Genomic DNA, 5,653 nt, shown 5'->3' with positions numbered 1-5,653 from the left:
CCAACAACTGGTCTCATGTCCTCAAAAACCTCCAACAACTGGTCTCATGTCCTCAAAAACCAACAACTGGTCTCATGTCCTCAAAAACCTCCAATAACAGGTCTCCTCAGGACCTCCAGGGCCTCCAACACATTGGCACCTCAGGATCTCCAAACCAACAACTGGTCTTCTCAGGACCTGGATATTGACATATTGTTAGTAAAGACGAGGGCAGTTTTCTCAGAAGACCTGGACCTGGACCAACCATCAAATTCTAAATTATCCAGTTATTTTCTAAAAATGGTTCATCTTCTTCAGAATCATAAAATGTTTACCCATATTCCACTGAGACTAAAATATGGCTTTGTGAGATTTTTCACATTTAAACATCATAACTTTTCCCTGAGGTGACTGAGGCTCCTCAGACTGAAGGTCTTTCGGATAAAAGACGTAACGTTTCTACTTTTTTTTTTTTGCTTTTTGTTTTTTTGAAAGTCCAGAGGACCAGACTTAACTTTTTTGGATAACTTTTCCCGTGTTGAGGTTCTAGTTCCTGTTTGAGTTTAACGCTCAGATCCTGTCCATTGACAACGTGTTGAACAAACGGTAGGAAACGTGACATTTTACAGAACAATAAAAGGTGAACTGAGCGCCACATGAGGAGCCGTGTGTGTCGGGATATGTTGCATCTTGTTAAGTCTCGCTCTTGGATATGAATAAATCAGACCGTCTTTAAACATGGCCGACGAAGACGCCCGTTTGTCTTCACCTTCAGCGAGTGAACCTGCAGGGAAAATGTCTTCATTTGTCGGGGCAGACTCCATCAGTCACAGAAAAGGTTACGAGTGTCTAAAGAAGTAAACTATTAAAAACAGATTTATTGTCTGGTCAGAAAATAAGAAATAAAAAGTTCATGACTTCCGTTGTGGAGAGATTTCAGGTGTCAGACATTGAAACAAGCCTGATGGATCAGATGAATATCTGAAGGATTTCACTGCTGCCGTTGTTCAGGCTGCTCCAAAGCCTCCGGGCCTCAACAGAAAAAGTTTATCTGCATGAGTTCCTGCCAAGACCTGGAGCTCGAGGTTTTATGTGGAACAGAGACAGATCTTATTTAACATTTCATTCCTGGATAAAGGTGTCTCATTTCTCCTTCGTCAGTGTCAAATACAAACAGAATTTCTCTGCTTTTACAAACCTTTAAACAGGACTCAAACAAAACAAATATTTAGCAAAGTGATTCTTCTTCGTCTTTTTTCGGCTTTTCCCTCTTCAAAGTCTTTACAGCGAGTCCTCCTCCATCTCACTCTGTCCTCTCCAACTGCATCCATAAATCTGTCTTTTTTCATGGCAGCTGCATTTCTAACATCCTTCTACCAATATACCCACTGTCCCTCCTCTGGACATGTCCAAACCACCGTCCCTCCTCTGGACATGTCCAAACCATCTCAGTCTGGTCTCTCTAACTTTATCTCCCAGTTGTTCAACCTGTGCTGTACCTCTGATGATCTCATTCCTGATCTTATCCATCCTTGTCTCTCCTAAGAAGAACCTCAACATCTACATTTACGCCACTTCCAGTTCTGTCTCCCGTCTTCTTGTCCATGTCTCTTGTCTCCAGATCATACAACGTAGCTGGTCTCACCACTGTCATGTAAACTTGTCCTTTGACCTGCACCAACACCCTTTTATCACAAATCACTCCTGAAGTCAAATCACCGACTGATTCTAACAAGACTAATGTGAAACTTTTCAACCGAAGCAGGAACCAAAAGGTCCAGATTCTGATCAGTGTCTGGTGACCACGTCCAAGTTGAGCAACGCCCCACTTCACTGAGCTTTTCTGCCAACATGCACAAACAAACCAAATGAAACAAATTACAAAACACCACATCTCAAACCAAATCTAACAAAGTTGAGTCAGGTCCTCTAGATGGAAACAAAAAGTTTAAAAAATTATTACCCAAACCCAGACACTCAAATACTTTGGAGTTTGTAATCTGCTCAGATAAGAACACAGTTTATCTCAACACTTAACAAAAATCATAATAGTTAAGATACGGTGTTAGCAGGGTGTGTGCTACAATGTTAACAGGTGTGTGCTACAATGTTAACAGGGTGTATACACTACAACATTCCCTTAATAAAAAGTAATACATTTGAAGTTTATTTTTGCAAGTATACTTTAAGTATATCAAGTATACGACACACCATACTTGTAGTGTACTAGAAGTATACTGATTTAATACTTGTTTGGACTAAATTGGGACATTTTTATACTCTTTTTAAGTATATCGAATAAAGTTTATAAAAAGTAAACTTCAAGTACACTTCCTAGGGTGTATGCTACATTGTAGGGTGTATGCTACGGTGTTAGCAGGGTGTAATATCCTGGGCTGGTAGTGAAGTAGATTATAGAGCAGGGCTACTCTACAAAACTGCTCCGGGGGTGGGGGCACAGTTTCTGAAAGCCAACAGCTCAGGGGCTGGACATCCAGTGATAAAAATGTAAATAAACAAAGTTTTAAAATGATCCGTTACATTTTAATTTTGTTTATTTTATTGCATTGAATCATAAATGCAATAAACCCCCCCCCCCCCCCACAATAAAACTTTTGTTTCATGAAGTGGGCCTGATTGAAGTCACCTGCAGGCCAGAAATGGCCCGCAGGCCACCAGTTGAATAACCCAGTTGTAAGAGCCTAACAGAGGTTTGTTTTTGTTTGTATTGTTTGTTCTGCATGGTTTTGTTTGTTGCAAACAGAACAGGAGAAACGGTTCAATAAAAACTGATAGGAACATAATGAGTGAAGAGTTTTAAATCATTATTTATAAAGAGTAATAAACTAAACAGAGAGGAGGAGGAAGCAGCAGCGGCCTGTCAGGAGACGGAGACCGTGACATGAGATGTCCTGAGTTAAAGTCACAAGCCACTCCGGTCAGCTCTAATTGTAGAAACAAGGCCGAGGCAGTGAACGCATCACACTGCTGTGGAAATCCCACAGGGAGGGGGAACTTCGACAAGACCAGGTTGTTTTTGTTCGTTTTTTTTTTACAAGCACACGTTTGGACCATGAAAGACAAAAGACAACAGTGACTGCAGCCGTCTGGGTTCTCATCAGATTTCTGTTCGTGACATTTCTCTCATGGTAAATTTGATGCAGCTCCACGTAAACACTAAATCTGCAACAAGCATGGAGTTCATCTATGGAAATGTTGAATCTTGGCCATTGAACTGTGCATTTCTCTGCATGACCTGACTAACATGGTTTTAAAGAAAACAACAAACACCAGGAGGTTGGACATGAACTCCTTGAGAATGTCAGAGCTGCGCCTCGCCCAACACTCCCACTCCGTCTCTGTAAACCACTTTCTGCAGCTCTTTGTTCTCTTTGTTCTGAACACTGATGATAGAACCCGTCACACAGACACCGACACACCCTGACAACCGGAATAATCCCTCAGATCAGAGTTGCAGCTTTCACTTGAACACCACAGAACCAGAGGAACCCCCGTCCTTCAGGAGGAGGAACGGCTGCAGTTTCCTGGTCAGGGTCCAGCTCAGGACTTCATTAATCCGGCCCGTGTCTCTTTGAGCTTTGTGTCCACACAGAGCTCCTGTGAGCCGCATGCACCGTCACACTCCGGTGTGAATGCTGCTCACCGACCAGTGAGAAACTGGTTTTAGCTCCCAGAGTACGACTCTCAGCTACTACCACACCAAGTACACCTCAGAACCTGTACAAGTGACTGAGGTGGAGCTGCTTGGTGTCATTTAGCTGAGGCGACGGCCATTTTTAATCAGGTTGATTCAAAAACATGTCGCGATTACTCTGAACGGCCATTAATCTGTATAATGGTCATTGAGATATTTTGCCAACACTGAGACAAACATTATTTACAATTACATTATTTTATCTGGGAGAAACCAGAGATGTGTTGGACTAGCCTTCAGCACACAATCAAAGGACCCACCCCCAACAGGTCCTCCAGACCCACCCCCAACTGGTCCTCCAGACCCGCCTCCAACTGGTCCACCAGACCCGCATCCAACAGACCCACCCCCATCAGACCCACCTCCACAACCACCAGACCCACCTCCAACAGGTCTTCTAGACACACCTCCAACAGACCCACCAACAGACTCGCCTTTCCCAGGCCCATCTCCAACAGGTCCACCAGACCCATCTCCAACAGACCCACCTACATCAGACCCACAGATCAACCTCCAACAGACACACCTCCACCAGCTCCAGGCCCACTTGAAGGTCCAGAGGTAAACAAACATGTTTGTCCACAAGTTGCTCATCCGCTCAGGAAGTAGGAAGGCTGACCTGGAATCCGTCAGATGCTGGAGATGGTCCCAGAGGTTTGAGGGACCAGAACACGACTCCAACACCGAGAGCCTGAACTCATTTCACACTGGATGAGATCTTCATCTTTGAGGCAGAAAGGTCAGACAGAAACACGAGCAGATGTTTTGAAGTAAAGGTGGGCGGATTGAAAGCTGAAGTGTCAATGTCTCAAATGAGCATACAGGTCCATACAGGTCAAAGGTCACGTCCCAGGAGGACAAGAGACATCAACAGATTCATGTTTCAGCCAAACAACTTTTAACTTTGACTAAACTTAAACACGTTTGACTTTTTGGAAGACGTTCAGTCCTGATGCTGGTAAATATAATTACAAACATTCTGTTGAATTTCAGAAGAAAAAAGGTCAAACCCGTCATCTCTCGAGTCTGGTCCTGCTGAACTGGACTTTGTGTTGAACTGAACAGATGACAGATAAAGCTGCTGCTCTGAAGCCTACAGGCCTAAAAAAAGCAGCAGGGAACGTTCTGCAGGGTTCTTTCAGGTCCGTTCAGCTGCGACGTGGAACCACTCCGAGACCTTTAACTGTCTGGACACTTGTGACCCCAGGAACCACTACATGGACCAGCTCCATGGACCAGCTCCACCATCAGAGACTTTTATTTAATCTGAAACAGAAGAAAAAAAAAAGTGTGCTGTACTCACAGATGGAGGTCCAGGCAGACGCTCTCTGATCAGGTCTGTTGGACGTGTTGGACATGAAACCTGAAGCCCGGATCTGGATCCCTGGCAGATCTGGGGTCTGCTGAAGTCCAGGACAGGACACGCTGTCACCCGAGATCCCAGAGCCATCCCAGGACCGAGCAAACCTCCCTGTCCAGCTAAAAATAGAGTGGAGTCAGGGTTCAGCGCACACCCCTCGGGTTTGGTACCAGTGGTCCAGACCCTGGCTGAAGGTCCACGTGGGTCTCCCTGTAAAGGATCAGAGACACAAAACTGTCCAAACATGTAGGAGATCATTTCTGAGGGCTGTAAACGTCTCATTGGTGGATTTAAAGGATTAAAAATAGAACATTCCAACATTCTGGGACTATTTTTAAATTTAAATTCCATGAAGGAATGCACATCACCCGCCATCTTTCACACCTGGAATAATCTGGTCATTAATCTGAGCAGTTTCCCTTTCATTTATTCTGATTTATAATCTCTGGGTGGAACAACAAAAACACCAGATGAAGACATGTCTCCATCTGAACACCAGAGGTCAGCAGAACACAGGGAGACATTTGGACAAGAGGACATCAAACAGCAGGGGAACACGGAGACATTTGGACAAGAGGACACCAAACAGCAGAAGAACA

At 44.2% G+C, this 5,653-nt stretch overlaps 1 protein-coding gene across 1 annotated transcript in view; it reads right to left on the bottom strand.

Moving 5' to 3' along the window:
• Window positions 1-5,160, bottom strand: part of syne2b (spectrin repeat containing, nuclear envelope 2b) — a 46,741-nt gene extending 41,581 nt beyond the window's left edge. The window contains exon 1 of the mRNA XM_037694816.1: window positions 4,998-5,160. The gene's annotated coding sequence lies outside the window, so the exon portion shown is untranslated. The remainder of the gene's footprint in view (window positions 1-4,997) is intronic.
• Between the last annotated feature and the right edge of the window lie 493 nt (window positions 5,161-5,653).

This window comes from Nematolebias whitei, chromosome 21, assembly GCF_014905685.2.
Source record: "Nematolebias whitei isolate Nwh7 chromosome 21, NemWhi1, whole genome shotgun sequence".
NCBI lineage: Eukaryota > Metazoa > Chordata > Actinopteri > Cyprinodontiformes > Rivulidae > Nematolebias > Nematolebias whitei.
Note: the sequence above shows the minus strand (reverse complement) of the source record. Positions and strands in the feature narration are given on the sequence as shown.